We start from the raw sequence: 11,065 nt of genomic DNA, 5'->3' as shown, positions 1-11,065 counted from the left end.
CCCTTAAAATTACCTTGCCTTTTGTTATTCACCCTCTTCTCTTAGCTTCTTTCCCTCCTACTTTCCTGTAGAGTAGAAAAATTTCTATACCTAACCGTGTGTACATATATTCTTCACTCACTGAGCCAGTTCAGATGAAAATGAGATTCAAGCATTGCCGGCTCCCCCCACCCTTTCCTCTCCAAACTCTTCCTTATATGTCTTATTTATGTGAGATAATTTTCACCATTCTTTCTTTCCCTTCCCCCTTCTCCCAATCTCTCTCTCCTCTCTCTTCAATTCTTTTGAGACAATTGCAACTTAATAGACTCATATTCATGCCCTTTGTTTAAGTATAGTGCTTCTTAACTACCCTAGTGATGATAAAGTTCTTAGAGGTTATATGTATTATCTTCCCATACAAGATTGTCAACAGTTTAACCTTATTAAGTTCCTTATGATTTCTTTTTCATGTTTACCCTTTATGCTTCTTTTGAGTCTTATGTTTGAATATAAATTTTTCTATTTAACAGTGGTCTTTTCATAAGCAAGGCTTAAAAGTACTTTATTTCATTAAATATCCATTTCTTGGGGCAGCTAGGTGACACAGTGGATAGAGCACCCGCCCTGGATTCAGGAGGACCTGAGTTCAAATCTGGCCTCAGACACTTTACACACTTACTAGCTGTGTGACCTTGGGCAAGTCACTTAACCCCAATTGCCTCACCAAAAAAAAAAAAATCCATTTCTTCTCTATAAGATTGTACTCAGTTTTGCATGAGTATCACTAGTATCACTAGGTTTTCTGTCTTTCAGAATATTTTATTCAAGCCCTCTACTCCTGTAGAGTGGTAATTGCTAAATCTTGTGTGATCCTGACTATGGCTTTCATGGTATTTGAATCATTTCTTTCTGACTACTTCCAATATTTTCTCTTCAACTTGGTAGATCTTGATTTTGGCTACATTATTTCTTAAGAGTTTTCATTTTGGGATTTCTTTCAGGAATTGAACAGTAGATTCTTTCAATTTACACTTTGCCCTCTGAGTTCTAAAATATGAAGGCAATTTTCCTTTATAGTTTCTTAAAATATGATGTCTAAACTCTTCTTTTCTGTCATGATTGTTGATTGATAATGTTATATACATTTTTTCATTCACCATATTTTTAGTGCAATTAATTATATTAATTCAGTAAGCATTTATTAAGCACCTACTATTACCAGATACAGTGGTAGGTGTTGTAAATACAAAGACAAAAATGTAATTGTCTCTACCCTCAAGAAACTCAGATCCTATCAATTATCTCACATTTCACACTATTTTCCTCCTTATGCTCCACTCTATGCTCCATCCAAAACAGATTATTCACTATTCCTTTAAAATGTCAATTCAATTCATCATTTATTAAGTATTTATTAATGAAAAGAACCAGAAAGATACAAAAACAAACAGTGACTCCCTTCAATTATATTATGTTTAAGTGAGGTAAAGTGGGAGACATTTAGGATCCATTAGAGACACAATAAAGTATAACACAGCATAGAGTGATAAGAAAAAAAATGAGAAATTCAGACTGTGCTTTAGCAGGAGAGAGAATACTTTTAGCAGGATCAGGGAAAAGAAGCAGTATGCTGTGAAGTGAAGTCTATACATGGAAGGTAAGCCCTAACCTGAGCCTTGAAGGAAGATAACAATTCTGAAAGGTAAAAGATGGTATATTTTGTTCAAGGAATAGCTAGTAGTCCAGTTTGGCTGGCATACAGTGTATGGTTGTTGTTTTTTTGGTGGGGCAATAGGGTTAAGTGACTTGCCCAGGGTCACACAGCTAATAAGTGTCACGTGTCTGAGGTTGGATTTGAACTCTGCTCCTCCTGAATTCAGGGCTGGTGCTTATCCATTGCACCACCTAGCTGCTCCTGGCATATAGTGTATGAAGAGGAGTGACATAAAAGAAGCCTGCAAAGAAAGATTAAAACTAGATAGTGAAGGGTCTTGAATGCAAAGTCCAGGAATTGGCATTATATAAAAAATTCAAGGAGGGGTTTCTAAAGGTTTAACAGTGGGGTGAAAGAGTTGGGTTTGCACATTAGGAAGATGCAAAGAAGGATCAATTGGAGAATGGAGAGATTGAAAACATTGAGAATCATTAAGATGCATTAATTAACGGACAGAGATGCTAAGAGTATCTCAGAGCTGCTAATGCATTTTTTTTCACTGAACCTTCCATATGAAATAAATGGTTTGATGGAACATTTTGATGAAATGTTTTCATCTTTGTCAGACTAATCTACATCTCATGCAAAATACTAAGAACTTAAATGCTTTATTGCATTTCCTTACTACTTTTTGTTGTTGAACAGAAAGCTATATTTAAATTGAAAATTAAACGAAAAAGATGGATGGCACTTCAAAACACATCCTTAGTTGTTTCAATGTATTTTATCTTGTACTGGAATGTACCCCATAGTGATTGCTGAAAAACACAATTGTCTCTCTCTTTTTTTTTTTTTAAGTGAGGCAATTGGGGTTAAGTGACTTGCCCAGGGTCACACAGCTAGTACGTGTTAAGTGTCTGAGGCTGGATTTGAACTCAGGTACTCCCGACTCCAAGGCCAGTGCTCTATCCACTGTGCCACCTAGCTGCCCCCGACAATTGTCTCTTAAGAGGTTCAGGGAAGAGCGTCAGGGTCCAAGACCACTTTCTATTTCAGACTAACTCCACAGTTCCTTCTCTCTGCCTGTGGAAATCTAATAAAGGTATTTCTTTTTTTTCCCCCTAGGCAACCAATTTTATTATAAACACTTTACAAAGGGCTTTCTCCACACCGAGAAGTTTCCCTACCCGAAAGTGTCCTGAAAGATTCTAGGTGTAGTATGGGCGTTTCTATCAATTCTAGCCTTCTCCTCTAGCGGTGCTTCCCCTTTCTATTGAACTGTTTGTAGAGGTATTTGATCCGCTTGTTCAGGTTGTTTAAATCCTGCAGAAACATGTGATCTCCCACCATTTTCTTCTTGCGGATACATCGCTGCAAATCATTCCCCTTCCAGCCTCTGAGCCTCAGATCCTTGGGGTGCCGTTCAAAGTTTCCCAGAATCCCGATGTTGTCATACACCCCAAACACGCACTTCTCATTCCATCGATCCACCACTTTAGGGGGCAGGAAGGTTGTCCTTACAGGGGTCGCCTCGGGGACACCCAAGGAGAAGCTCCTGCTGGCCCGTGCTGCGCAGAGTCATAGTGCTCCTTCTGCCCAGCGGGTCAGGGACCACGCCATTAGCCCGCCCCGGCAACAAGGTGCTGCCCAGAGGGATTCTGGGAAAGCAGTAAAGGTATTTCTAATCCAGATAGTGAAATATGTAGTTTGTCTTCTCTGTTTTCTCTTGTCCCCCGTTTGCACTATTTTGTCACCAGTTCCCAAACCCAAACATCTTCCTCTGTTCATAAACTCCCTCCTCGTGTCCCATTAATGTAATCTTGTCTTCATTTCCTTCTTATGTTCACTGACGTGTTTTCCATTTTGAAATGTAACTGCAAAAAAAAAGAAAAGAAAAGAAAGAAAGAAAGAAAAAAAGAAATGTAACTTCCTTGTGTTTTATCCCTTTGCAAGGCACTGTCCTCCACCCCTGAATTGTTATACACACACACACACACACACACACACACACACACACACACACACACACACACTCTTTTTGCTCTGCTCTTTTACTCACAGCTAAGCCTCAACTCTTATGTTTCTACTTCTGAGGTGGTTAACACTACCAGAGGAAATTCTGAAACTGAACCTACTGGGTCTACAAATTAATTTTTATAGCTCCTGCATTGTGAATTCTTCTATGGAGATGTGGGTCTCAAGCAAACATTATCCTAGACTTTGCCAGTTTGATAACACTTTCTAAACTTGTCCTTCTGGGACTATTTTTGTAGATTTCTGGGAGAAAGAAGATAGAAGAGCTCATGGTATCACTCCCTTTCAACGAATCTCCTAACTCCTATCACCTTGAAGCATAACCTTTCCCTCTGGCCATGAGCTGATGGATCATGCTGGTGAGATTGCAGAATAATTGAAGGGGAGCTTTGCTTTTCTTCTTTCCTCCTCCCTATACAAGAGGCATTAGCTCAGAGCTACTATCTTCATTAAGTTTGTGGGCTACTTCTCTCTTCTAGAGAAGGTTGAGCTGGGAACAGAAACCAGTGCTGTTGCCCATCACAGAAATCTCAGGCAGCTGTTCCCTCACACATGATTTGTTTCCCCAATTGCTTACTCTTTTGATTACTACTTATGAACCTATTTCCTTTTTGTTAGAAAAGAAAATCTAGCAGCCAAACTCCTTTTTTTAGTATGATTAATGATGGCAGTGGGCAGGGATTTGGGAAGAGGTTTGTATCTTTATAGAGATAGAGTGATGGGGTGATAGAGTGGGGGAGGCATCTCTATAGAAAGACTGGAGACAAATCTCTAATAGAGTGGCTGAGGTGTAAAGAGGGGTATGCAGTTGGAAACAGTAGACACTGATTTCATCTGGAAGTACCAAATACAATAGAGGCATATTGATATCACATCCTTAGGCAAGCACAAGTTTTTATAAATAAGAAAGGCTCTAAGCACAGAGAGATATGATGTAATATTTCTAATGCATAGAACCCTGACTCTAGAATGAGAAGACCTGGATTTAAATCTTGCTGTGTGACTTTGTAAATATAACTTAACTTCCCTGGTTCTGTTTCCTCATTTGTAAAATGAGGGAGTTAGTCTATGACCTCCTGGTTCATTTCTAGCTCAAGATCTATGATCCAGTGATTTAGTAGATAGGTCCAAAAGAATTGCCTGAGACACACAGAGGTTAAATCACTTGCTTAGGGATACATAGTGAGGTAAGATTGAACTGAGGTTTTCCTAGCTTTAGCTAGGTGGGCAGCTAGGTGGTATAGTGGAGTGAGAGTGCCTGGTCTGGGGTCAGGAAGACCATGTTCAAATCTGGCCTTAGACACTTATTATCTGTGTGAGTCAGGGCAAGTCATTTAACTCTGTTTGCCTCACTGTCCTCATCTGTAAAATGAGTTGGAAAAGGAAATGGCAAACCACTCCAGGATGTTAGCCAAGAAAACCCCAATTGGGGTCATAGAAAGTCAGACTTGATTCAACAACAACAATTTCCCATCTCCAAGTCTAGCATTTTATACACTACAACATGTTGTCTCTATAATTCTTACTTAATACGCAGTTGTTGAATTGGTCCAGTTTTATTAATGTGATAAATTAAGATTGTTATCCCCTTGAGGGCCTTCTGCATGGTAAGTACTTAATAAATATCTATTAATGGAAAACTAAGCACTGAATTCACGTTTAAACTGTAGTTTTTCAACAGTGGCCCTACCTATTCTGTCATTGGAAGTCCATAATCCAATGGGGAATTTTCCTAAGCAACTTGATCACATGATGGGGGTGGGGGTGGCATTGTGAATGCTAATCAAAACAAAGACGTCCCTTACCTTGATAGGATATAGGGTGTTGGCCATTGGATAAAAGCAACTAATAGAATATAGGGAATTAAATTTTTTTTAATTGATTCTTTCTGTTTCTTACATCACCATAGTACCCCATGTGTCCCTTCCCTTTCCTGAAATCCATCCCATATGACAAATGGTAGTTTGGGATTTTGTCTAGTTTTAGAGAGGAAAAGGGCAAAAGGAAGTTTTAATGATTGATCCTTATACACCACCTGTAGCTTGTGTAAAAAATAAGATGTCCCCATCCTGAGACAAGTAGGGACATAGTAGAGATGGTCAGCTCTAAGGAACACTTCTAGCAGCCCAAGCAAGCCCTTCCCTGGTCTCTTAAGCCCTTGTAAAAATGTGATTTCAGTGTTTTGCCAGCCTTCTGCTGAATTATAAAGGAATTATTATTGAGATCCCAGAATTAGTTTTTATGATAAATTTATTTTTCTTCTAGACTTCACAAGCCTATTTCCCTTCCCTATCCCCACTATTTACTGTGGTAGGGGAAATAATTTCTCTTCTCCCCACCTCCCTCCATCAACAATGGCATCTTGGTAGCAGGAGGCATTTGTGCAACTTTAGAAGATTTCAAGAGGATCACTTCCTAAATGACGTCCTGAGAAGGACCTTAGAAGACATCTAGACTGACCCCTGTCATTTTATGAATGAGGAAACAGCATTCCAGAGAGGGAGTTCAAGGTCACACATGTAGTAAGTGGTAGAGCTTGGGTCTGAGTGTAGTCTTCTGGTTCCAAAGCCAGGCTCTGCCACCTACTACATGGGACCTAGAACTTCCTCTCTGGAGCCATTTCCTCATTTATAAAGTGACCAGAATAGCTATCCAAATTCAGAATTCTTCCCATATGGGCAACTATTTTCTCTGGAGTTGCCCTTGTGGAAAGTCTTTCTGAAATCCAATGGAAATTGGATTCGAGGAACAGAAAGAATTTAGCTTCTTTGAAACAAAGAAGGAAAATCGTAAGTGAACCCAGCACCTATATCACCAAACTTAAATGCACAAACTACATAAATACATCTTCTCTTCAGGCATAAGTAGTGAGCTGCAGACAACAAAGTATCTGGAGAGGAATCAGTGCAATGAACTGCTCCCAATAGCTGTTAATTAGTGCAAAACTACAATGGCATTGTGAGTTACAAGAGAATTCCACATTACATCTATTGCAGTGCCAGATGAGTTTCTCACAGCTTAATGTTATTACCATGCATATCAAAGGAATTAATGATTCACCACTTAGTTTCTTTCCACCCTTCCCCCAACACCTTTTCTTTTGCTTTAACAAACTGGTCTGGAGCCAACTGCGACATCAGTTTAGTAATGACTTTAAGCACCATTTACCGCTATCATTGCCATTTAAATTGTCACTTTCTATTAAAAGGTCTAACTCAGAATGGGTTTAAGTGAAAGCGTTCTACACTGACAGTGCAATTAAACAAAAAAAAATTTTCCCCCTTTCTTGGGATGTCAGTGCAAACACAAAATTTTAAATAGTGGTTCAGCAGTGCCTTGCTAATTTAAACTACAGTATTGCTTTCTATTAAAGAATGGAACTTGATTGGGATTTTTTTTTTCATACTGTGTGACAGTTTGAATTGCTGCTGCAGTAGAGTCAGAACACTGGATGTGCTGCTGGGGGCCTTACAAAGCATCACCCCCCCCCCTCCAATCCGCCACCTTTCCCCCCTCCCATCCACTGAATGTTAGCTAGACATCCCTGCCCACATTATCATCTTCTAAAATCCGTATCTTGGAAGAAGCACCCTTCCCTGAGCCCCCAGGACTTTGTCACACGTGGTCTCTGTTTCCTGTTGGCAGGGTTTTGAATTGCTAAGGAAACATTGTTATTGAGATCTTAAAGTTGGTTTTTATGAAAAAATATTTTGTTTCTAGAATTTAACAGCTTATTGATTTTCCTTATTCAGAAATTTAATGTTTATTTTTACTACTGGGCAGAGTTGTTTTAGAAACCCAGTTAAACAGCAGAGGTTTGTACTAAACTGATAAGGTCTGACTTGAGTTGAAGTGGGACATGAAATACAGTAGGTAAGAAGCATGAGGGGTTTGGCATTCCAGTTTTTTCCTTGAAAAAGTTCAGCCAGTTGTGTCACTTGTGAGTGGTCAACAACTCAGCAGGGTATGGGGTGAGGATATTTGGGGTTGGGGAAGGGGCAGAACCTCAGGGTAACCCAATGCTGGTTGGATGGTACTTAGAGGATAAACAATTCATTTTCTGTTGTTCATCAATCAGATAACTGCAAATATAACTTAACTGAAATCTGAAAGGTTATGAATGGCTCATCAGTCATATTGTGACTATATCAATCAACAAGCATTTATTAATCACTTTTTATATGTCAGCCACTGTGCTAGGAACTGGAGATACCAAGACTGTCTTTGCCCTCATGGACCTTATATTTTATCAGAAGAAACATGTACACATGCAAGTAGATTCAAAATATACACAAAATAAATACAACATCATTTTAGGGGTGGAGGGGACTACCAATTGAGAGGATAAGAATAGGCCTCATGGGGGAAGTGGCATTTTAGCTGAACTTTGAAAGGAAATTAGGAATTCTAAAATGCAGAATTGAGGAGGGAGTATACTCCAAGGTTGGGGGACAGCCACTAAATAGGTCCCAAGACAGCAGATAATATTTCATGTAAGGGAACAGAAGATCAGTGTGGCAGGACTATAGAATGTATGAACCCCTGCAGATAAGGAAAAAACTAAGTATTTGAGCTGAAATCAGCTAAAAAGGGAAATCCTAGTGGCATTTACCCTGCTTTAGCAGAAATACCTGCATGCTGATACCACCAACTGTTTGGTTTTTTCCCTTACATTAAATAGCTGGGGCTTGACCTACTTTTTTTTTTTTAATTGATCTGTGGCTTTCCAATTTACCTGCGTAAACTATTTAGAACTTGTACAGTCCAAGGATGGGTCTCTTCAGATCTGTAATTTGAATAAATTACATATTCTACAGTCAGGACATGGTAATAAGGATTTTTCCTTCTTAAGGGGTTTTATAAGACAGTAGGTCTAGGCTTGGTGGCATGCGTGTCTTCATAACTTTCTGATTTAGTATATGGGATTTAGAGTCAGAAGACTTAACTGTGTGATTTTATAATCCTATGACCTGGACTCAAATTTGGTCTCTGCCACTCACTTGTTCTGTGATAACAGGCAAATTGCTTTCTCCAAGTCTCTGCTCGTTCACCTGCCAAATAAGGGAGTTAGACTTGGCCACCTCTAGGCTTTCTTCCTTCTCTAGAGCTATTACGATCCCCTTTTAAAAAGAAGCTAAATGATTACTTTAATATAATATTTAAGATGGAAAACAATTCCAAGGGAATAGATATGATGATTCCCCGCTCCCCCCCCCCATCTCTAATTCCTAAATTCAGATCAGGTTTATGCTTTCTCCCAACCTCTTGTTCAGTCCAGCTCAGGGAAGACATTTCAGTCATCTTAGTCTTTGAATAAATTTTAACATCTTAAGCGATAGATAGAGCACAAATATTGAACGTGCCGGTAAAAAAAAATGACATGTTTTATGTGGCTCATTTATCTTCCGGCCTCCCTTAGCTCAAATGGTCCATAATACCTAGGCATTTTGCTTAGATAGACTAGCTATCAGAGAGAATAACACAATTACAATCTTAGGTGTTTGTGCTTGAAATTAGAAGTAGGAGAATATTTGAGCAGCAGCAATAGTTGGCATTTTATTTTAATGGTCTTGAACCTTTTTCCAGCTTCTCCGAGTATATGTTATGTCATGAGCAATAGACTTTCACTGAAGTGTATTAGACTTACTAGGAGTAAATGAGTCAAGACATTGAGGCTGCTTCTGATCCATTCGCAATTGTTATAGTTATTGCTCTGAAGGACCCTGAGATGGGCATCTTGAGATAAGTGTCTATATGAATGCTGTAGATACAACTTTTTTATGCCTACACAATTACAATTCTAACTTCAAAGCACTCCACATCTTACAGCTTTGGAGAAGGAAGATCGATTCATAACCAGCCTTTAGAAGAAAAATACACTAGCATCTGGGATCGAAATTCATTTTCCTCACAAATTTAGGCAAACTTTCTTTCAGTCCCATTCTCTCTACTAATATAGCACATACTTGTATTTATCAGAGGTTAGCTAAGAATAGACGGGAGGCCCTATTGGTTTGGTAGATGGAAAGTAAGGGGGAAAGTCACATTTAAACTTGCTGAAACAAATGTTGAAAGCTATCTTTAAAATCTGGAACTCAGAATCTTATAAAAGTAAATGTTGAAAACTATCTTTACAGGTAACTGGAAAAAATAAAATACTATTAAGATTGAAAAAACTTGTTGAGACAGTGATGTTGAGATGGGAGACTTTCTATAGAAGAATCCACAAAATAAATAGAAATAATGTAAATAGTAATGATACACATATACAGGTATAGTATTTTAAGATTTATGAAGCACTCTGCATACATTGTCTCATTTGATCTTTTTTTTTTTTTTTTTTAGTGAGGCAATTGGGGTTAAGTGACTTGCCCAGGGTCACACAGCTAGTAAGTGTTAAGTGTCTGAGGCTGGATTTGAATTCAGGTACTCCTGACTCCAGGGCCCGTGCTCTATCTACTGCATCACCTACCTGCCCCCTGTCTCATTTGATCTTCACAGCAACCCTATAAAGTAGATGCAATTATCCCAATTTTATAAATGAGGAAACTAAAACAGAGAGGGTAAGTGAGAAGGGCTAAACAAAACTATAGGTTTAAAGCAATAAAGAGGTCTGTTGTGTCTTCCTGGGGAATGTATGTAGGACATAACTGAACGTCCAAAGACTTAACAAAACAAATGACTGCTACCCACTACTAGTGATGGGTGAGGGGAGGGAAAGAGTGAAGGGGGGGGGCAGAACTTAAGTGATACTGTCAGAAAGAAGCTAGAAAGTATTTCCAAAGATTACAAAGTCTTAGGCAAGAAACTAAAAACAACAGGGAGGTCAAAAAGTGTTTTCCTCATGCTATCCATTTAAGGCAAGAAATTGTGGAAAAGAAAATTTGATCTGGGAAGTAAACAGATGGCTAAGAATGTGGAGTCTGAGAATGGGATTTTGGTTTCTCTGCTGAAGTTTAGAATACTATAGGGATGACAAATTCCTTGTCAGGGATTTTTTGTTGTTGCTCTTGTTGTTCAGTTATTCAGTCATGTCCAACTTTTCATGACCCCAAGTACCACAGCAAGCCGGGCCCTTCTATCCTACACTATCTCTCAAAGTCTGTCCAAGGTCATGTTCATTGTTTCCATGATGTCATCTATCCTCTGCTGTTCCTTTTCCTTTTCTCTTCAATATTTCCCAATATCATGGAGTATAGCTAATTAGGAATGGGAAAAATGTATTTTCCTGGTGTCTTGCAAATATAATCAAAAGGGTTGGGGTGGGGGAAGAAGAAAACTGCTCATGCTTCTTTCTATCAAATTAGATACTCTAGAGTAGCTACATTGAAGAAAGAATAGCATCTGACATACCTAAAAGTTCATAAGAGACAAAATTTCACTGACTGAAAGGAA

General features: G+C 38.8%; 1 pseudogene; it reads right to left on the bottom strand.

Annotated features, from left to right (window-relative positions):
* Positions 1 to 2,887: 2,887 nt before the first annotated feature.
* On the bottom strand, positions 2,888 to 3,256 carry LOC122745945 (annotated as a pseudogene).
* Between the last annotated feature and the right edge of the window lie 7,809 nt (positions 3,257 to 11,065).

This window comes from Dromiciops gliroides, chromosome 3 (assembly GCF_019393635.1).
Source record: "Dromiciops gliroides isolate mDroGli1 chromosome 3, mDroGli1.pri, whole genome shotgun sequence".
Classification (NCBI taxonomy): domain Eukaryota; kingdom Metazoa; phylum Chordata; class Mammalia; order Microbiotheria; family Microbiotheriidae; genus Dromiciops; species Dromiciops gliroides.
This window is presented reverse-complemented; position numbering and strand designations above follow the sequence as displayed.